Source organism: Rutidosis leptorrhynchoides, chromosome 5, assembly GCF_046630445.1.
Source record: "Rutidosis leptorrhynchoides isolate AG116_Rl617_1_P2 chromosome 5, CSIRO_AGI_Rlap_v1, whole genome shotgun sequence".
NCBI classification, from domain to species: Eukaryota; Viridiplantae; Streptophyta; class Magnoliopsida; order Asterales; family Asteraceae; genus Rutidosis; species Rutidosis leptorrhynchoides.
In genome coordinates this window covers 263914645-263939340 of record NC_092337.1, presented here as the reverse complement: position 1 = coordinate 263939340, position 24696 = coordinate 263914645, and positions in this window count along the sequence as shown.

Genomic DNA, 24696 nt, shown 5'->3' with positions numbered 1-24696 from the left:
ATGTTGAACGCTCTACTACGCGCAGTCTCTGCAGTCTTCTTGTTGGGACAGGCATCACGGAAATGCCCCGGGTTCCCACACTCGTAACAAACTCTCGGATTACCACCATTATTAGACTTTCCATTGCCATTACCATTACCACCTCTATTACCAGCATTATTACCACCTGCGGTAGGAGCAGTAGAACTCGGCAGAAGCACCGTACAATCCTTAGCAATGTGTCCCTATTTGGAACACCTCTTGTAAGTCACGGTACAGAAACCATCATGAGCCTTGTAACGACGTAGACACACACGCTAATTGTGGTTATTCGAACCAGAAGTATCCTGCTTTTTCTGCTGATTCTGGTTTTGATTGCGGTTATTATCCCACTTTCTCTTCCCATTATCAGCTTTCATAACAGCCTCTTCACTGGTTCGGTTACAGCAGCCTTGCTTCTTCTTAAGATTTTATCATTCAACTTATGAGCCATCGACATCGCTGCCTCAATAGTCTGGGGCTCACTAGATTCAACTCCATGTTCAATTTTCTCGGATAGCCCATCAATGTAAGCTTCAATCTTAAGATTCTCATCGGCATAACATTAGGGCACAATAAAGTCAACTCAAAGAATCTCTGCTCGTAGGCATCTAATTCGGTGCCCTTCATTTTCAAGTTTTTAAGTTCAACCTCTAACTTCTTAAGCTCACCCCTAGGTCGGTAGCGGGTGATCATTCTTTCCTTGAAATTATTCCAAGTTAACCCATAAGCCACATCATTTCCCAAACTGTTAACCAAGTTGTTCCACCAGGTCAATGCACTATCCTTCAAAGTGCAGCTAGCAAAACTAACCTTGTCTTCCTCTCGGACTCGACTAACCCTGAAAATAGACTCGATTTTCTCGAACCAGCGGGTAAGTCCTATGGGTCATTCTGTACCAATGAATTCCTGTGGGCGAATTTCCATAAACGTTTTGTGGGAGCATCCCACCTGATTGTTGTTCGCATTAGCATTTGCATTAGCATTCGCTGCCATAGCAGCAGCTATCCCTTCGGTAACAAGATGTTGGATACGGGCTTCGTTGGACTCTCTAGGAGGCATGATCTTCAAAACAGAATAACACAATCGTTAGTACTAAGAATAATACCAGTGTTATAAAGGAATAGATCGAACACGAAAAGATTAACCATTAAAATAATAGTCAGTAACCACTATGAGTAATAACATGACAGTTATGATTGTTATAGAAATAACCACCACATTCATACATATTTTATGATAACATCATACAACATACATAGCACCTAACATACATGATCTACATTACGCATAATATAACATGCCAAGAGTCGCAACATCAGAAATAAAATGTGATAATGATAATAGATGTCATAAAAATAACCATCCATACATACTGAAAAACATCCCATAACAAAATCTTAATAAAATCCTCGGCAAAACTCCGTACATAACCCAAAAATGTATGTATGAAAGGACATTAAGTCTTATGAAATAAATTATCAATCATGAATCATCATATCACATCTGCTTAGAGCGGGTGTGATAAGCTGGGCCAGCATGAGTCTCAGCAGGTGGCTCATACTTCCGCAACTTTCCTTTCACTTCTTCCAACTCTTCCTTCAAAACACGAACTATGCTCTCGAGAGCCTCGAACCTAGCGTCAACTTCACGGTTACGCTTACGACTCTCGATCCCAACATTGTTCTTGAAGCTAACAAACGAATCCATACTAGCTCGAATCTGGTCCATCATCTCGTTATGTGGCAGAGTACGCATACAATCACTGAGAGCATTAATACACGTCACTTCATTGTAAGCCCTGTTCATATGGGTAAGGGTGAAAAAGTAGTAGTGAACAGGATTATTGATCTCCGGTTGATCAGCACGGTGTCTGGCAGCAGCCGGAGGTGTGATGACCCGGGAATTTCTGACCAAATTTAAATTTTATTTTTATATTATTCCGACACGACAAGCAAAGTTTGTTAAGGTAAATCTCAAAATTTTTAAATTGTTTTCGTACATTCATTTGACTTCGACCATTACCTGTAGTGACCCGAACTTTTCCATGTTTATATATATTAATTGAGATTGATATTTACATGATTAAATGTTTCCAACATGTTAAGCAATCAAACTTGTTAAGACTTGATTAGTTGAAATATGTTTCATATAGACAATTGACCACCCAAGTTGACCGGCGATTCACGAACGTTAAAACTTGTAAAAATGACATGACGATATATATATGGATATACATATGGTTAACATGAGATTATGATAAGTAAGTATCTCCATAATTATATTAACAATGAGTTATATACATATAAACAAGACTACTAACTTAAGGATTTCGAAACGAGACATATATGTAACGATTATCGTTGTAACGACATTTAAATGTATATATATCATATTAAGATATATTAATATATCATAATATCATGATAATATAATAATTTAACATCTCATTAGATATAATAAATAATGGGTTAACAACATTAATTGAGATCGTTAACTTAAAGGTTTCAAAACAACACTTACATGTAACGACTAACGATGACTTAACGACTCAGTTAATATGTATATACATGTAGTGTATTTAGATGTATTAAAATACTTTTGGAAGACTTCAAGACATATATCAAAACACTCATACTTAACGAGAATGGTTATAGTTACTTTCCCATTCTTTTCTTTCATCAAGAATTCTAGTCGTATTCTTACCCGTATTATACACAGCTTCAAAACGTACTTACTATGGGTATATACCAATAGGAACTAGCATGGGATTCCACTCTTGATTATGTCATGTATGACTAATCAATTTTAACTTCTACCATGAGCTAGTCAACTAACTAGAACTCCTTTTAACCCCACTCACCACTCACCAATTACCACTCATCATTCACTCCATTTCACTTCCAATTCTCTTTCTAATTCTCTCTCAACACACACACACACTATTATGAACGTATTTTTCCAGTAGTTAATCATCATCTTCATCAAAAATCACTTCAAGAATCAAGCTATAATCATCATAGGAAGAACACTTCAAGAACACTTCAAAAATCCCTTCAAGTTTACTAATTTACTTCCAAGCTTTCTAATTCACTCCAAGTAATCATCTAAAATCAAGAAACCTTTGTTATATACAGTAGGTTATATTTCTTATTCAAGGTAATATTCATATTCAAACTTTGATTCAATTTCTATAACTATAAACTATCTTAATTCGAGTAAAAATCTTACTTGAACTTGTTTTTGTGTCATGATCCTACTTCAAGAACTTTTAAGCCATCCAAGATCCTTTGAAGCTAGATCATTTCTTGTCACTTATAGTAGGTTTACCTACTAAACTTGAGGTAGTAATGATGTTCATAACATCATATGATTCATATATATAAAACTATCTTATTCGAAGGTTTAAACTCGTAATCACTAGAACATAGTTTAGTTAATTCTAAACTTGTTCGCAAACAAAAGTTAATCCTTCTAACTTGACTTTTAAAATTAACTAAACACATGTTCTGTATCTATATGATATGCTAACTTAATGATTTAAAACCTGGAAACACGAAAAACACCGTAAAACCGGATTTACGCCGTCGTAGTAACACCGCGGGCTGTTTTGGGTTAGTTAATTAAAAACTATGATAAACTTTGATTTAAAAGTTGTTATTCTGAGAAAAAGATTTTTATTATGAACATGAAACTATATCCAAAAATTATGGTTAAACTCAAAGTGGAAGTATGTTTTCTAAAATGGTCATCTAGACGTCGTTCTTTCGACTGAAATGACTACCTTTACAAAAACGACTTGTAACTTATTTTTCCGACTATAAACCTATACTTTTTATGTTTAGATTCATAAAATAGAGTTCAATATGAAACCATAGCAATTTGATTCACTCAAAACGGATTTAAAATGAAGAAGTTATGGGTAAAACAAGATTGGATAATTTTTCTCATTTTAGCTACGTGAAAATTGGTAACAAATCTATTCCAACCATAACTTAATCAACTTGTATTGTATATTATGTAATCTTGAGATACCATAGACACGTATACAATGTTTCGACCTATCATGTCGACACATCTATATATATTTCGGAACAACCATAGACACTCTATATGTGAATGTTGGAGTTAGCTATACAGGGTTGAGGTTGATTCCAAAATATATATAGTTTGAGTTGTGATCAATACTGAGATACGTATACACTGGGTCGTGGATTGATTCAAGATAATATTTATCGATTTATTTCTGTACATCTAACTGTGGACAACTAGTTGTAGGTTACTAACGAGGACAGCTGACTTAATAAACTTAAAACATCAAAATATATTAAATGTGTTGTAAATATATTTTGAACATACTTTAATATATATGTATATATTGTTATAGGTTCGTGAATCAACAGTGGCCAAGTCTTACTTCTCGGCGAAGTAAAAATCTGTGAAAGTGAGTTATAGTCCCACTTTTAAAATCTAATATTTTTGGGATGAGAATACATGCAGGTTTTATAAATGATTTACAAAATAGACACAAGTACGTGAAACTACATTCTATGGTTGAATTATCGAAATCGAATATGCCCCTTTTTATTAAGTCTGGTAATCTAAGAATTAGGGAACAGACACCCTAATTGATGCGAATCCTAAAGATAGATCTATTGGGCCTAACAAACCCCATCCAAAGTACCGGATGCTTTAGTACTTCGAAATTTATATCATATCCGAAGGGTGTCCCGAAATGATGGGATATTCTTATATATGCATCTTGTTAATGTCGGTTACCAGGTGTTCACCATATGAATGATTTTTATCTCTATGTATGGGATGTGTATTGAAATATGAAATCTTGTGGTCTATTGTTACGATTTGATATATATAGGTTAAACCTATAACTCACCAACATTTTTGTTGACGTTTAAAGCATGTTTATTCTCAGGTGAATATTAAGAGCTTCCGCTGTTGCATACTAAAATAAGGACAAGATTTGGAGTCCATGTTTGTATGATATTGTGTAAAAACTGCATTCAAGAAACTGATTTCGATGTAACATATTTGTATTGTAAACCATTATGTAATGGTCGTGTGTAAACAGGATATTTTAGATTATCATTATTTGATAATCTACGTAAAGCTTTTTAAACCTTTATTTATGAAATAAAGGTTATGGTTTGTTTTAAAAATGAATGCAGTCTTTGAAAAACGTCTCATATAGAGGTCAAAACCTCGCAACGAAATTAATTAATATGGAACGTTTTTAATCAATAAGAACGGGACATTTCAGTTGGTATCCGAGCGTTTGTCTTAGAGAACCAGAATTTTGCATTAGTGTGTCTTATCGAGTTTGTTAGGATGCATTAGTGAGTCTGGACTTCGACCGTGTTTACTTGAAAAATGATTACTTAATAAATTTTGTTAGAAACTATATATTTTTAACATGTGAATATTATGTGATATATTAATCTCTTAACGCGTTTGATATTATGTGATAGATGTCTACCTCTAGAACAAGTCCCATTGACTCACCTAATAATAATGAAGAGTCAAATGTAAATTGGAATGATTCGTGGACTGATTCACAAGTTCCCGAAGAGGAACCGGAAGAAGAGTCGGAACCAGAAGAAGAATCGGAACCGGATGAAGAAATAGAACCGGTGGGGGAAATAATAAAACGGTTAAGTAAAAGAAAATCCTCAACCAACCGACCAAGGTTAATTATGGTCAATGGTGTTTCTGCTAAGGAAGCAAAATATTGGGAGGATTATCAATTCTCCGATGAATCAGATTCTGACGAGAATTTCGATGATGTTATAGAAATTACCCCAACTGAATTTAAAAAGGCAAAAGAAAATAATAAGGGAAAGGGCATAAAAATAGAGAAATCTAATTCCAACCCCGATGAACTGTATATGTATCGTCAACCCCCGAAGTCCTTAAGTTGTAACAATGACCCGGGAACCTCTAAACCACCAGGTTTTTCTAAACCAATGTGGAAAACGACGGCTCGTATTAGGGGAACATCATATATCCCTAGAAACTTGGCAAAACGAACCAAAACCGAAGAAGAAGAAACAAGCGAGTCGGAATAAGATAGTTGTATTCGTGTGGTGTAATATATGTAATATAGTGTGCTTATGCTTTATGATATATGTAAAAATTGCTTGTATTAATAAGTATTTTTTTTATGAATCTAACTCTTGTCTATTTTACAGTATAAAAACACAAAATGGATAGACAACCCAATATTTTAAGAGACCTACCCGGAGACATGATTGATGAAATCTTGTCTAGAGTCGGTCAGAATTCTTCGGCACAACTATTTAAGGCGAGATCAGTTTGTAAGACATTCGAAGAACGTTCCAAGAATGCCTTGGTTTATAAAAGGCTTTCGTTCGAAAGATGGGGGATATCACATTGGGAAATCCATAAGTTACGATGTGTTTACTTTGACGCATATATTGCGGGGAACCCAAATGCTATTTTACGCAATGGGTTAAGAAATTATTTTGACTCAATATATCCGAATATTGGACTTCGTGATTTAGAAAAAGCGGCTAACATGCAACATAAAGAAGCATGTTATACTTACGGATTAGTAATGTTCGCTTCTCACCAAAGTGAGAACAAGAACATCGGCCTACAACTATTAAACAAAACGTTCCCACAAGTGACGGAGTCGGTAATTGGGGTAAGAAATGAGGTTTTTAGATTGTTACGGGACTGTTGGACATTACGTAACCCTCGTCCCTTTGACGACGTTACAACACGCTGTCTTATCAACGTCCATAACGGTTATGTTCCACAAGACCAAGGATGGGAAGTAGTCCTAGTAAAACCAGAATGCATGACTTGTTTCTGGACATATGAATTACGTGTCTTTATTGCCTCTGCTGAACGACTTGTGTACTAGCTAGAATTATCTTCACAACTATCTTGTATCAAAGTTATTGTGTGCTATATTTGTGACGACCCGAAAATTTCCGACCAAATTTAAACTTTAATCTTTATATTATTCCGACACGATAAGCAAAGTTTGTTAAGTTAAATCTCAAAAATTTTAAACTGTGTTCATACATTCATTATAACCTCGACCAAATTCCGACGATTCACGAACCGTTATATATAAATAGATATGTTATGTGTATATATATTATAACTTGAGTATATTAATAAAGTATTAAACGTATAATACTTTACACGAACGTATTTGTTTCAATATGATTTTCCACGAAATAAAAAAAATATATTAAATGATTGAATTATCAGAAACATTGAATTATGATTACAAGTCTCTGTTGAGAGGTCCACTATGATTTGAGAAAATCTATTCCTCTTAACGATATTCAGAATAATTTGTAAAGCTATTTATAAATAAAAACAAAAAGTGTCATTTACGAAAGTTAGACAAAAGTTAGTGGGGAATTGGTTTCCATAATATTCTATTAATCTATTTTCAAACGTACAAAGACGTTTTCAGTTTAAAAAGAACTTTATTATTAAAACGTATATAACTTTTATAAATATCTATAATCACTTTTAACAACTCATTACTTAACCAGTATAATAAATATAACGATATTTATATTTTATTTCATTAAATATATATAACGATTTAAATTAATATTATATATATTTATACGCGTATTATACATACATGGTTTTTATATTTTTACTATACTTTAACTATACCTTTACTTTACTTTTACTTTTACTTTACTTTAACTTTAATAATTCACTTTAATAATTCATACTTTAATAATTTACTTTAATAATTCATACTTTAATAATTCACTTTAATAATTCATACTTTAATAATTCACTTTAATAATTCATACTTTAATAATTCACTTTAATAATTCATACTTTAATAATTCACTTTAATAATTCATACTTTAATAATTCACTTTAATAATTCATACTTTAATAATTCACTTTAATAATTCATACTTTAATAATTCACTTTAATAATTCATACTTTAATAATTCACTTTAATAATTCAAAAATCTATTATAAATAGAATTCAATAGGTTTCATTATTTCATAGAAACTTGAAAATATATTTCTCTAAACTCTCTCAATCGATTTACATATACATATATATATATTTGCTCTGTATTATTTCAAGATATTATTAGTATACATAAAATATTACGACGGAGCGATGTCCGAGTGATTTCAAAATAGTTTTTTTGAATGAGTCGAAGCTAAGGAAATTATGGGTTATAGCTATGGAGGTGATGGGTATGGTTCATGGGTATGCTCGTGAGGTCAATCTATGTTGGGATTTAACAAGTTCATATATCTTAAAACCTTTTAAGAATCATAAAACTGGAAGCGTGTAATTACCAATTAACTTGTTAATCTTTAAACCAATTTAAAGTTAAATCCCAATTGGATCAAGTTGTGAACATAAGCTTACAAATTAACAAGAAAAGATAGAGTTTCAATACCTCCTTAAACTAAGTTTAAGGGCTGTCCAAAATGGTAGTAGGATGATGAACAAAAGTGTAGAACTTCAAGCTTTTGATCCTCCAACAACACCCCTATTTTAGCTAGACTTTATAACCTCAACACCTTTGTTAATCTAGCTTGGAACCCACTTCTTTGAGCTGGAAATTTTGGCCAGCAGCAACAACAAAAGATGATGATGAATGCTAGCTTCTAATGGTGAAACCTCAAGAGATAATACCCCAAACTTTTACCCAACACCTAATGCTATGGTTAGGATTTATTGTCACTTGAAAACAAGCTTTCAAACAAGCTCAAGAACCCTCTCCTCTAGCTGAAAGTTTCGGCCAGAATGCAGCTCACCAAGGCATGAGAGTGTTTTTCTTGTTGTGGTTATGTTTGAATGCATGTCTTGAAAATTACTTGAGTCAAAGCATGGGTATACAAGTTAAGCATGTGTATATTATATTGTGCCACATTAAAAGTAGTAAAATAATCATGGGTGAGACCCCCTTGGTCTCAACAAAACCGTCCCCCATGGGGAAATGTTACAAAATTATGTAACTTGCATTATTTAATAAAACTTGTTACATATCATGTCATGCCCTTTTATTACTTACATTTTATAAAACAATTATGAAATGTATCACAATATAACTTACTTTAACTTGTAAATATTTGAATGCTTATCATATAAATTATCCTAATAATTTATCTCAAGTAATAATATTTTAGAAAACCGATTTTCTAAAATTCAAGTGTCGCGTATTTATTCAACGACCCATTCGTTAAGATTAAATACATATAAGGTGTTGGTAAGTTTGTTATTGGGTATGACCCGACTTGGATCATAACACGTCAGCCACGTTAATTTAATATGTCTCTCGGGCATACGAAATACCTTCAATCTCCCACTTGCACGAGAAACATAAGAAATTAATGCAAGTGATGGATACAGCCTAACACACCGTCCATCACCCCTAATATGTTATGACTTTGTGCCATTCAATAACATCATCCCTTTCGAGTTCCCATCTCGATTATGATTAGGTGAATCTTTCATTATATCCTTTTGTCCTAGATGTCATGTTAAATCCAAGAGATATAGAGTGATCACTCTCTTATAGATTTAACTTTATCAGGCCTTAGACATCTGACTCTCAACGAATAAGAGGGACAAATTCCATCTTGACTACATACGTCCTAGACACTACACCTTGTACCACACCTGAAGCCTCCCTTATGAGCTACCTTCTCAGAATAGCGAAGGAAAGAATCAAGGTACGATATTCAGTGAATATCTGAACCCAATATGTATCTCAGGTCAGAGGATACAGTGATATTCTCCTTTACTCAAGATTACATGTGATCAACCACAAAAGCTCCATACAGTAAATCTTGAGAGCGGGTCTTCCAATATTTGTATCCCACAAATATCTATGAACCTTGGTAGCAACCTTGCCCCACATTCAACCTATGAACGTATACCAATCCAAGTTCATAATAGTCTAAACCTCACACTTGTTCCCACAAATGTGATCGACTACGGAATTTAGAATAATAACTTATTCATGGATAAAATATGCAAAATAGGAACTTAACTCAAAATAAATTAAACCATAATTATATTAATGAGTTTGAACCACTTCGTTCCGTTACGATACTTGAAACAGATCATGACCAATCACTAGAATATCGAAGCCCTAATGCACAAACATGTCCTTCATGTTTTGCTCCATATAAGAGTTTCGTGAGTGGATCCGCTATGTTATGATCTGTGTGAACTTTGCGAATACATATCTTTCCCTTTTCAACTTCATCCCTAATGTAGTTGAATCTCCGCTCAATGTGACGGGTCTTTTGGTGAGCACGAGGTTCCTTGATTTGAGCAATCGCACCTTCGTTGTCATAAAAGATCTCAAGAGGGTCTTGAATGGTAGGGACCACTCCTAAGTCGTCGATGAATTTCTTCATCCATGCAGCTTCCTGAGCTGCCAATGAGGCGGCAATGTACTCCGATTCTGTAGTGGATAATGCAACAACATCTTGTTTTGAACTCTTCCAAGAGACCGCACCTCCATTTAATGTAAAGACATAACCGGATTGTGATCGAGAATCATCTCGATCAGTTTGGAAGCTCGCGTCCACGTAACCTTTTACAGCGAGTTCCTCCTTACCAGACCCGTATATAAGAAACATATCCTTAGTCCTTCTAGGGTATTTCAATATACTTTTAACAGCAATCCAATGACTGTTTCCTGGGTTTTTCTGGTATCTACTTGTCAAGCTAAGAGCGCATGACACATCCGGTCTAGTACATATCATTGCATACATGATTGACCCAATAGCTGACGCGTATGGGGCATTCTTCATTCTCTCCTGTTCATCTTTTATGGTGGGGCACTGAGATGAACTGAGAAGTGTTCCTCTTTGAATAGGTACCAAACCCTTCTTAGAGTTCTCCATCTTGAACCTTTTCAAGACCTTTTCAATGTATGCGCTTTGACTCAAACCTATCAATTTCTTGGATCTATCCCTGGAGATCCCAATCCCCAAAATGTATTTTGCATCTCCATTATCCTTAATGGAGAAGCAACTTTTTAGCCAAGTCTTAACTCCTTGCATTTGCGGAATATCATTTCCAAATAATAATATATCATCCACATATAGTACAAGGAATATGACAGAGCTCCCACTAGCTTTCTTGTATACACAAGCTTCATCTCCATTTTTAATGAAGCCAAATTTCTTGGCTTCCTCATTAAAACGATGATTCCACATTCTAGAAGCTTGTTTCAGTCCGTAGATTGACTTCTTTAGTTTACATACTTTGTCAGGATGTTTTGGATCAACAAAACCTTCAGGCTGTACCATATAGACATCTTCCTCAAGATATCCATTTAGGAAAGCGGTTTTGACATCCAATTGCCATATCTCATAATCATAATGTGCAGCAATGGCAAATAATATCCTGATAGACTTTAGCATTACTACAGGTGAAAAAGTTTCATCATAATCAACCCCTTGAGTTTGAGTGAAACCTTTTGCTACAAGTCTAGCTTTGTATGTATCTAAGTTTCCATGTATGTCAGTTTTCTTCTTGAAAATCCATTTACAATCAACTAACTTGGAGCTAGTAGGTTGTATAACCAATTCCCAAACTTGGTTGTCATACATGGATTGCATTTCAGCTTTCATGGCTTCCTGCCATTTATCTTTATCAATCCGTGATAAAGCATCTTGGTAGTTTGTTGGTTCATCCAAATCAACCGTATAGCAACCATCTATGAGATACCCATATCTCTCAGGAGGGTTACTAATTCTACCATATCTACGAATGTTTTGTATACCTTGATCACCCATGTGATCATTCTCAACATTTTCATGTTGAGTGCTAGTGTCAAGAAATTGTGTATCATCTACTTGATCTTGAACCTCTTCAAGATCTATCTTCCTTTCACTATTTCCTTCCAGAAGGAACTTAGTTTCAAGGAATTCAGCCTTCCGAGCAACAAATACATTCTGCTCGGATGGATCATAGAAATAATATCCCATATCATCCTTGGGATATCGTATGAAGATACACTTCGTGGATCGAGCATTCAACTTATTAGGGACGTTACGCTTAGGATAAGCTTCACATCCCCATACCTTTAAGTATGATAGAGATGGAGGTTTACCAAACCATATCTCATGAAGTGTTCGTTCCACTTTCTTGGTTGGGGCCATATTTAAAATACGAGCCGCGGAGCATAGACAATAACCCCAAAATGATAGAGGTAACGAGCTTCTTGCCATCATAGATCGAACCATATCCATTAGGGTTCGGTTTCTCCTTTCGGACACTCCATTAAGTTGGGGTGTTCCTGGTGGAGTAAGTTGTGAGATAATCCCACAACTCCTAAGATGATCTTGGAAGGCATCGCTTAGGTATTCACCTCCTCTATCGGTACGAAGTACCTTAATTTTCTTATTGAGTTGATTTTGTACTTCGTTTTGATATTCCTTGAATGCTTCAAAAGTTTCGTCCTTGTGTCTTAATAAGTAGACATATCCGAAACGACTGAAGTCATCATTGAAAGTAACGAAGTATCTTTCACCATTCCTAGCTATGGGCTTAAAGGGTCTACATACATCCGAATGTATTAACTCCAATAAGTCCTTAGCCCTTTCATAGGTCCCTTTGAAAGGTGCTTTAGTCATTTTACCCTGCAAACAAGATTCACATACATCAAATGAGTCAAGTTCATTTGATTTCAAAAGTCCATTCTTTTGAAGTGTATGTATTCGATTCTTGTTTATGTGACCAAGGCGACAATGCCATAAGTAGGAATCACTCAAATCCATTTTGAGCTTCTTGGTGCTTGCTTGGTATATTGAGCTATCGAATGATGTGTTATCATGAACCAATTCATAAATACCATTCAAAGGCGAAGCCTTAAAATAGAACATATCATTCAAGAAAACATGGATATCATCATTGATAAAATTAAGATCAAAACCACATTGTTTTAAACGGGAAACAGAAATAATGTTTCGTGTTAAATCAGGTGCATACAAAACATTTTTCAATAAAAGCTCCAAACCACTTGGAAGCTTTAAAACAAAGTCTCCTTGAGCTTTTACGTGCACCTTTGCACCATTTCCCATGTAGAGACTTGTTGTTCCCGCATTCAGTTTACTTCTTATGAACCCTTGCAATGAATTGCAAATATGAGTTCCACATCCTGTGTCTAATACCCATGTATTAGAAGAAGTAATACTAAGCTCAACGTATATCATGTATACATTACCTGAGGTTTGCCCTGCATCCCTCTTTGCATTCAACTCCTTTAGGTAGACCGGACAGTTGCGTTTCCAGTGACCTATCACACCGCAACAAAAGCACGGATCTTTCTTGGGGTTTACTTGTCTGGCACCCTTTTGCCATTTAGTGTTGTTGGTTGGATCAACCATCTTCCCTTTTCCTTTGCCCTTGTAGGTGGGTCCTTTCTTCTTAGCCACCTTTGGCTTGGAAGAGGATTCATCCTTGGATCCACCTTCTCTGATCATGAGCATGGGTGAAGCCTCTTTACCCATGCTTGATTCATCCGTCCTTAGCATGACATGTAGTTCGTCAATGCTCTTATCCCAATCATTCATGCTGTAATTCAACACGCATGTGTCAAACCTATTTGACAAAGAGTTGAGGATAAGGTCCGTTGTTAATTCATTAGACACGGGACTGTTGAAACGGTGCAATCGATCAATGAGGCTTTTCATCTTTAGTACATTAGATGAAACGGATTGGGAGTTATTTTCCTTTTCGAGGATGGACCTCAATGATAGGTTATTAAAGTTGATTGGTGCGTGTGGAATGTTGTTGTTATTGGCGGCCATCTACAAAATTTAACAAAGTTCATTTAAGTATTGATTTTAATTTAACATTCAATACCCTTTTAATCCAATTGATATATTAAATTTTAGAATCCAACGGTAAACCAAATTTCGGTTAGGTGACCTTTATCCCATTATTTGATCTAGCTAGGTAGTCATTATATGACAATTGCAATCCTTTTGCAACTTCTAATGTATGGGATCATGAAATCCTTTTGCATGGCATATTTATCCCATCAACGCCTATTTGTTCCTCATGCTTCGGTGACCCTAAGTTCATGATTCCCAAATCAAGTCGTCCTACTTGTGTAAACGTGTAAACTTAACATACAAATGGTTAGGTGACCTTTATCCCACAAGTATGTCAAATTCACCTTAACCACATTAGTTTGTTCATGACGGTTAGGTGACCTTTATCCTATCATGAGTTCCCTAATATGTTCAAGTGTCACACAAAAGGATGGCGTTAAACTTGTTGCCTTGTTTGTAAAAGGGATTTTAAGTTTTCGTTTAATTCTAGTTTGAGAAAACTTTTATGCCATACACCAACATGCATTTAGTGTATGGTACTTATGAAAAACCAATTTCATGTTTTGTAATTGAGCCAATTACTTGATATAAACCATTTTATATACGTTAACCCTTTTTTTTTTGTTCTTAATAACCATTATTAAGGGTTTTGGTTGCTATTTTAATTTAACCATTTAAATTGCCGTTTTGCATGTACTTAGAACGTCTAATTTAACCAATTAAATTGTCGTTTTGTTTGTTGTTATCTTGTGATTAATTGTATCAACCAAACATACAAAACAATAATCATACAAACAACCACACATGCAAAATTAGTATGTTCACAATCTAGCCATTTTGGTGGACATTTGTTTAGCCGAAAACAAATGTCACCGGGTAAGGGTTAATCATACAAAGTAGGAGATTTCAAATCTCCCACTTAATCTTGCATCCATATGCTCCTTATGTTCTTCAAGTCTTCATCATCTTGTATCTTCATTTTACAAAATATGTATCCTAATACATTTTATCTAGAAAATGAAATATAACCTATTCTATTTTACATATCAAATGTAAAACAAATTACATAGCCAAAATAATAATTATTACATGCCAATTGAATGAATAATATTACATACCAAATGAATATAACAAATCAACCAAATATAGCATGCAATCAACACAAGGTCAAGGCTAGGATTGTGAACTTTACATACAACAAATATGACCAATTTGCAAGTTCCAAACCCTCTTGGAACCTCTTTCAAATTCGGCCAAGCTTACAAACCCACCCAAACCCATTTGTTTTTGCAATCTACATTCATGCATGTTAGTAGATTGCAAATATAGTGGGTTTTAAACAACAATTCGAAGCATATTTCAACAACTTCGGCTCTGATACCATTGTTGGGATTTAACAAGTTCATATATCTTAAAACCTTTTAAGAATCATAAAACCGGAAGCGTGTAATTACCAATTAACTTGTTAATCTTTAAACCAATTTAAAGTTAAATCCCAATTGGATCAAGTTGTGAACATAAGCTTACCAATTAACAAGAAAAGATAGAGTTTCAATACCTCCTTAAACTAAGTTTAAGGGCTGTCCAAAATGGTAGTAGGATGATGAACAAAAGTGTAGAACTTCAAGCTTTTGATCCTCCAACAACACCCCTATTTTAGCTAGACTTTATAACCTCAACACCCTTGTTAATCTAGCTTGGAACCCACTTCTTTGAGCTGGAAATTTTGGCCAGCAGCAACAACAAAAGATGATGATGAATGCTAGCTTCTAATGGTGAAACCTCAAGAGATAATACTCCAAACTTTTACCCAACACCTAATGCTATGGTTAGGATTTATTGTCACTTGAAAACAAGCTTTCAAACAAGCTCAAGAACCCTCTCCTCTAGCTGAAAGTTTCGGCCAGAATGCAGCTCACCAAGGCATGAGAGTGTTTTTCTTGTTGTGGTTATGTTTGAATGCATGTCTTGAAAATTACTTGAGTCAAAGCATGGGAATACAAGTTAAGCATGTGTATATTATATTGTGCCACATTAAAAGTAGTAAAATAAGCATGGGTGAGACCCCCTTGGTCTCAACAAAACCGTCCCCCATGGGGAAATGTTACAAAATTATGTAACTTACATTATTTAATAAAACTTGTTACATATCATGTCATGCCCTTTTATTACTTACATTTTATAAAACAATTATGAAATGTATCACAATATAACTTACTTTAACTTGTAAATATTTGAATGCTTATCATATAAATTATCCTAATAATTTATCTCAAGTAATAATATTTTAGAAAACCGATTTTCTAAAATTCAAGTGTCGCGTATTTATTCAACGACCCATTCGTTAAGATTAAATACATATAAGGTGTTGGTAAGTTTGTTATTGGGTATGACCCGACTTGGATCATAACACGTCAGCCACGTTAATTTAATATGTCTCTCGGGCATACGAAATACCTTCAATCTAGTGTTTATCATCTCCGTTGCGTCTATGTACTTTCCTGCAATATTGAATCTCAATATTGATACGTTCGTGAATCCGAGGCCAACCTTGCACTTGTTAAATGACGTTATATGTATTTTTACTATGAAATACAGTATGGTGAGTTTCATTACTCCCTTTTTATATATATTTTTGGGCTGAGAATACATGCGCTGTTTTATAAATGTTTTACGAAATAGGCACAAGTACTAAAACTAATTCTATGTGGGTTTAAACCAAAAATATACCCTTAGCTTGGTAACATTAAACTACTTGTCTATGTACGGTAGGCGCGAATCCTAAAGATAGATCTATTGGGCCTGACAAACCCCATCCTGACTATGGGATGCTTTAGTACTTCGAGGTTATTTTAAACACACCTGATCTGGTGTACTTCAGAGGGTAAAACATGAACGTTAAGGCTTGTTACCGGGTGCCTACAACTTATAGAATATTTTTATACACTTGCTAGTGTACATATATTTATAAACGGAAATCTTGTGGTCTATTAATATATTGAAATGATTGTTATGATAAACCTATGAACTCACCAACCTTTTGGTTGACACTTTAAAGCATGTTTATTCTCAAGTATTAAAGAAATCTTCCGCTGTGCATTAGCTCATTTTAGGGATATTACTTGGAGTCATTCATGGCATATTTTGAAAGACGTTGCATTCGAGTTATTGAGTTCATCAAGATTTTTATTAAGCCAATTATAGTTGGATGTATTATGAAATGGTGTGCATGCCGTCAACTTTCGTTGTAAAGAAAGTTTGTCTTTTAAAAACGAATGCAATGTTTGTAAAATGTATCATATAGAGGTCAAATACCTCGCGATGTAATCAACTATTGTGAATCGTTTATAATGTATATGAACGGGTCCTTTCAGTTGGTATCAGAGCGGTGGTCTTAGCGAACTAGGTTTGCATTAGTGTGTCTAATGATAGTCGTTAGGATGCATTAGTGAGCCTGAACTTCGACCGTGTCTGCATTGTAAGGATTCAAAAGATTACCAAGTTTCCATATACATATATGTTTATGTCTAAAATCAATTTAGTTAACATAGAAAGCGGAAGCATTTTGATTTTAATCTTTACCAAGTTTAACCACTTAAACATGAATCCCAAAATAGATCAAGTCAAGATAATATGCTTACAAAGTAAGAGAGCTAGTTTAGAGTTATACCTACTCCAAGTTAGGAGGTAATAAATGGATGAAGATGAAGATGATGAATATGATGAACTAGCAAGTTTCTAACTTGAAACCTCAAGCTTGTAATACCCCAAACTTTGCACCAACACCTTGTACTTTGGTTAGGATATAATTGACACTTGAAAATAAGCTAAAAAAACTTGAAGAAGCCTTCTCTCCCTCCCTAAGCTCACGGCAACAGCAGCAGTTTTTGGGAGCTTTTTTTTGCTTTTTTTGATATGTAAATTGCATGCATTTTAGTCTCCAAGAGTGCTAGACATATACTTGTGGAAATGGGAAGTATTGACCAAAAGATGGAATCTTTGAACATGTGTCATTCAACTCCCAATGCCACTACTATGTCTTTTAAATAAAATTGGTTTTATTTTATAAAATTAAATTTTATAAAACTTCCATTTTATTTAATTATGTATGTGTACATTATTTACAAATGCATTTATAAAATGTAACATAACATGATTAATTATTTAGCCTATAAATAATTAAAACCATATCATATAAATTATCCCATAATTTATATTTACATATCAAGTGTTATTATTTTAGAAACCATTTTCTTGAATTCAAGTGTCGCGTATTTAATCAATGATTCAATCACTAAGATCAAATACGAATAAGGTGTCGGTAAGTTTGTTATTGGGTATGACCCGACTTGGATCAAAACATATTAGCCACGTTAATTTAATATGTCTCTCGGGCATATGAAATACCTTCAATCTCCCACTTGCACGAGAAACATAAGAAATTAATGCAAGTGATGGATACAGCCTAACACACCGTCCATCACCCCTAATATGTTATGACTTTGTGCCATTCAATAACATCATCCCTTTCGAGTTCCCATCTCGAATATGATTTAGGTGAATCTTTCAATATATCCTTTTATCCTAGATGTCATGTTAAATCCAAGAGACATAGAATGATCACTCTCTTATAGATTTAACTTTGTCAGGCCTTAGACATCTGACTCTCAACGAATAAGAGGGACAAATTCCATCTTGACTACATACGTCCTAGACACTACACCTAGTACCATACCTGAAGCCTCCCTTATGTACTACCATGTTTCAGAATAGCGAAGGAAAGAATCTGTAGTGACCCGAACTTTTCCATGTTTATATATATTAATTGAGATTGATGTTTACATGATTAAATGTTTCCAACATGTTAAGCAATCAAACTTGTTAAGACTTGATTAATTGAAATAGGTTTCATATAGACAATTGACCACCCAAGTTGACCGGTGATTCACGAACGTTAAAACTTGTAAAAAACTATATGATGACATATATATGGTTATATATATAGTTAACATGATATTATGATAAGTAAACATATCATTAATTATATTAACAATGAACTACATATGTAAAAACAAGACTACTAACTTAATGATTTTGAAACGAGACATATATGTAACGTTTATCGTTGTAACGACATTTAATGTATATATATCATATTAAGAGATATTCGTACATCATAATATCATGATAATATAATAATTTAAAATCTCTTTTGTTATTATAAACATTGGGTTAACAACATTTAACAAGATCGTTAACCTAAAGGTTTCAAAACAACACTTACATGTAACGACTAACGATGACTTAACGACTCAGTTAAAATGTATATACATGTAGTGTTTTAATATGTATTTATACACTTTTGAAAGACTTCAATACACTTATCAAAATACTTCTACTTAACAAAAATGCTTACAATTACATTCTCGTTCAGTTTCATCAACAATTCTACTCGTATGCACCCGTATTCGTACTCGTACAATACACAGCTTTTAGATGTATGTACTATTGGTATATACACTCCAATGATCAGCTCTTAGCAGCCCATGTGAGTCACCTAACACATGTGGGAACCATCATTTGGCAACTAGCATGAAATATCTCATAAGATTACAAAAATATGAGTAATCATTCATGACTTATTTACATGAAAACAAAATTACATATCCTTTATATCTAATCCATACACCAACGACCAAAAACACCTACAAACACTTTCATTCTTCAATTTTCTTCATCTAATTGAACTCTCTCAAGTTCTATCTTCAAGTTCTAAGTGTTCTTCATAAATTCCAAAAGTTCTAGTTTCATAAAATCAAGAATACTTTCAAGTTTGCTAGCTCACTTCCAATCTTGTAAGGTGATCATCCAACCTCAAGAAATCTTTGTTTCTTACAGTAGGTTATCATTCTAATACAAGGTAATAATCATATTCAAACTTTGGTTCAATTTCTATAACTATAACAATCTTATTTCAAGTGATGATCTTACTTGAACTTGTTTTCGTGTCATGATTTTGCTTCAAGAACTTTGAGCCATCCAAGGATCCATTGAAGCTAGATCCATTTTTCTCTTTTCCAGTAGGTTCATCCAAGGAACTTAAGGTAGTAATGATGTTCATAACATCATTCGATTCATACATATAAAGCTATCTTATTCGAAGGTTTAAACTTGTAATCACTAGAACATAGTTTAATTAATTCTAAACTTGTTCGCAAACAAAAGTTAATCCTTCTAACTTGACTTTTAAAATCAACTAAACACATGTTCTATATCTATATGATATGCTAACTTAATGATTTAAAACCTGGAAACACGAAAAACACCGTAAAACCGGATTTACGCCGTCGTAGTAACACCGCGGGCTGTTTTGGGTTAGTTAATTAAAAACTATGATAAACTTTGATTTAAAAGTTGTTATTCTGAGAAAATGATTTTTATTATGAACATGAAACTATATCCAAAAATTATGGTTAAACTCAAAGTGGAAGTATGTTTTCTAAAATGGTCATCTAGACGTCGTTCTTTCGACTGAAATGACTACCTTTACAAAAACGACTTGTAACTTATTTTTCCGACTAGAAACCTATAATTTTTTTGTTTAGATTCATAAAATAGAGTTCAATATGAAACCATAGCAATTTGATTCACTCAAAACGGATTTAAAATGAAGAAGTTATGGGTAAAACAAGATTGGATAATTTTTCTCATTTTAGCTACGTGAAAATTGGTAACAAATCTATTCCAACCATAACTTAATCAACTTGTATTATATATTATGTAATCTTGAGATACCATAGACACGTATACAATGTTTCGACCTATCATGTCGACACATCTATATATATTTCGGAACAACCATAGACACTCTATATGTGAATGTTGGAGTTAGCTATACAGGGTTGAGGTTGATTCCAAAATATATATAGTTTGAGTTGTGATCAATACTGAGATACGTATACACTGGGTCGTGGATTGATTCAAGATAATATTTATCGATTTATTTCTGTACATCTAACTGTGGACAACTAGTTGTAGGTTACTAACGAGGACAGCTGACTTAATAAACTTAAAACATCAAAATATATTAAAAGTGTTATAAATATATTTTGAACATACTTTGATATATATGTATATATTGTTATAGGTTCGTGAATCAACCAGTGGCCAAGTCTTACTTCCCGACGAAGTAAAAATCTGTGAAAGTGAGTTATAGTCCCACTTTTAAAATCTAATATTTTTGGGATGAGAATACATGCAGGTTTTATAAATGATTTACAAAATAGACACAAGTACGTGAAACTACATTCTATGGTTGAATTATCGAAATCGAATATGCCCCTTTTTATTAAGTCTGGTAATCTAAGAATTAGGGAACAGACACCCTAATTGACGCGAATCCTAAAGATAGATCTATTGGGCCTAACAAACCCCATCCAAAGTACCGGATGCTTTAGTACTTCGAAATTTATATCATATCCGAAGGGTGTCCCGGAATGATGGGGATATTCTTATATATGCATCTTGTTATTGTCGGTTACCAGGTGTTCACCATATGAATGATTTTTATCTCTATGTATGGGATGTGTATTGAAATATGAAATCTTGTGGTCTATTGTTACGATTTGATATATATAGGTTAAACCTATAACTCACCAACATTTTTGTTGACGTTTTAAGCATGTTTATTCTCAGGTGATTATTAAGAGCTTCCGCTGTCGCATACTTAAATAAGGACAAGATTTGGAGTCCATGCTTGTATGATATTGTGTAAAAACTGCATTCAAGAAACTTATTTTGTTGTAACATATTTGTATTGTAAACCATTATGTAATGGTCGTGTGTAAACAGGATATTTTAGATTATCATTATTTGATAATCTACGTAAAGCTTTTTAAACCTTTATTGATGAAATAAAGGTTATGGTTTGTTTAAAAATGAATGCAGTCTTTGAAAAACGTCTCATATAGAGGTCAAAACCTCGCAACGAAATCAATTAACATGGAACGTTTTTAATCAATAAGAACGGGACATTTCAGTTGGTATCCGAGCGTTGGTCTTAGAGAACCAGAAAATTTGCATTAGTGTGTCTTATCGAGTTTGTTAGGATGCATTAGCGAGTCTGGACTTCGACCGTGTTTTCTTTAAAAATGATTGCTTAACATTTTTGTTGGAAACTATATATTTTTAACATATGAATATTATGTGATATATTAATCTCTTAACGTGTTTGATATTATGTGATAGATGTCTACCTCTAGAACAAGTCCCATTGACTCACCTAATAATAATGAAGAGTCAAATGTAAATTGGAATGATTTGTGGACTGATTCACAAGTTCCCGAAGAGGAACCGGAAGAAGAGTCGGAACCGGAAGAAGAATCGGAACCGGAAGAAGAATCGGAACCGGATGAAGAAATAGAACCGGTGGGGGAAATAATAAAACGGTTAAGTAAAAGAAAATCCTCAACCAATCGACCAAAGTTAATTATGGTCAATGGTGTTTCCGCCAAGGAAGCAAAATATTGGGAGGATTACCAATTCTCCGATGAATCGGATTCCGACGAGAATTCCGATGATGTTATAGAAATTACCCCAACTGAATTTAAAAAGGCAAAAGAAAATAATAAGGGAAAGGGCATAAAAATAGAGAAATCTAATTCCAACCCCGATGAACTTTATATGTATCGTCAACCCCCGAAGTCCTTAAGTTGTAACAATGACCCGGGAACCTCTAAACCACCAGGTTTTTCTAAACCAATGTGGACAACGACGGCTCGTATTAGGGGAACATCATATATCCCTAGAAACTTGGCAAAACGAACCAAAACCGAAGAAGAAGAAACGAGCGAGTCGGAATAAGATAGTTGTATTCGTGTGGTGTAATATATGTAATATAGTGTTCTTATGCTTTATGATATATGTAAAAATTGCTTGTATTAATAAGTATTTTTTTTTATGAATCTAACTCTTGTCTATTTTACAGTTTAAAAACACAAAATGGATAGACAACCCAATATTTTAAGAGACCTACCCGGAGACATGATTGATGAAATCTTGTCTAGAGTCGGCCAGAATTCTTCGGCACAACTATTTAAGGCGAGATCAGTTTGTAAGACATTCGAAGAACGTTCCAAGAATGTCTTGGTTTATAAGAGACTTTCGTTTGAAAGATGGGGGATATCACATTGGGAAACCCATAAGTTACGATGTGTTTACTTTGACGCATATATTGCGGGGAACCCAAATGCTATTTTACGCAACGGGTTAAGAAATTATTTTGACTCAATATATCCGAATATTGGACTTCGTGATTTAGAAAAAGCGGCTAACATGCAACATAAAGAAGCATGTTATGCTTACGGATTAGTAATGTTCGCTTCTCACCAAAGTGAGAACAAGAACATCGGGCTACAACTATTAAACAAAACGTTTCCACAAGTGACGGAGTCGGTAATTGGGGTAAGAAATGAGGTTTTTAGATTATTACGGGACTGTTGGACATTACGTAACCCTCGTCCCTTTGATGACGTTACAACACGCTGTCTTATCAACGGCCATAACGGTTATGTTGCACAAGACCAAGGATGGGAAGTAGTCCTAGTAAAACCAGAATGCATGACTTGTTTCTGGACGTATGAATTACGTGTCTTTATTGCCTTTGCTGAACGACTTGTGTACTAGCTAGAATTGTCTTCACAACTATCTTGTATCAAAGTTATTGTGTGCTATATTTCATGCTTTATGTAAAATAAGCGGTATTGTAAGTTTGTAAAATATTGTATAAAAGTTTGAACGCGAAATATTATTACATAAGTTTTTCATATAGAATTGTAGTAGTTGAATTGTATATTAGCTACTAAGTATGAACTTAACGGGTAGGTACTACCCGAATTTAAACTTATAAAACGCTAATATGAAGAAAAAGCTTTTATAAATGAGTTCATATTATGCTACGAAATACTATTAACTACTCTTAATATTCTGTATGATTAACTTGTTCCATTTAACTATTTTGAAGGAAATGGCACCGACTACTCGACACACCGTGAATATGAATGAAGAGGAATTCCGTACTTTTCTAGCTTCAAACATAGCCGCAGTACAGGCTGCGCTACATACCAACAATAACCTTGGATCTAGCAGTACAGGAAATCGTGTAGGATGCACCTACAAAGAATTCACTGCCTGCAAACCTTTGGAATTTGATGGAACCGAAGGACCGATCGGATTGAAACGGTGGACCGAGAAGGTTGAATCGGTGTTTGCCATAAGTAAGTGTACTGAAGAGGACAAAGTGAAGTACGCTACGCATACCTTCACAGGTTCTGCGTTAACATGGTGGAATACCTATCTAGAGCAAGTGGGACAAGATGATGCGTACGCACTACCGTGGTCAGCATTCAAGCACTTGATGAACGAGAAGTACCGTCCCAGAACCGAGGTCAATAAGCTCAAGACAGAACTTAGAGGGTTACGAACCCAAGGATTTGATATTACCACGTACGAAAGACGATTCACAGAATTGTGCCTATTGTGTCCGGGAGCATTCGAAGATGAGGAAGAGAAGATCGACGCGTTTGTGAAAGGATTACCGGAAAGAATCCAAGAAGATATAAGTTCACACGAGCCCGCCTCCATACAACAGGCATGTAGAATGGCTCACAAACTAGTGAACCAGATTGAAGAAAGAATTAAAGAACAGACTGCTGAAGAGGCCAATGTGAAGCAAGTCAAAAGAAAGTGGGAGGAAAACGGTGATAAGAATCACCAATACAACAACAACAATCGCAACATCAATCGCAACTACAACAAACGGCCCAACAACA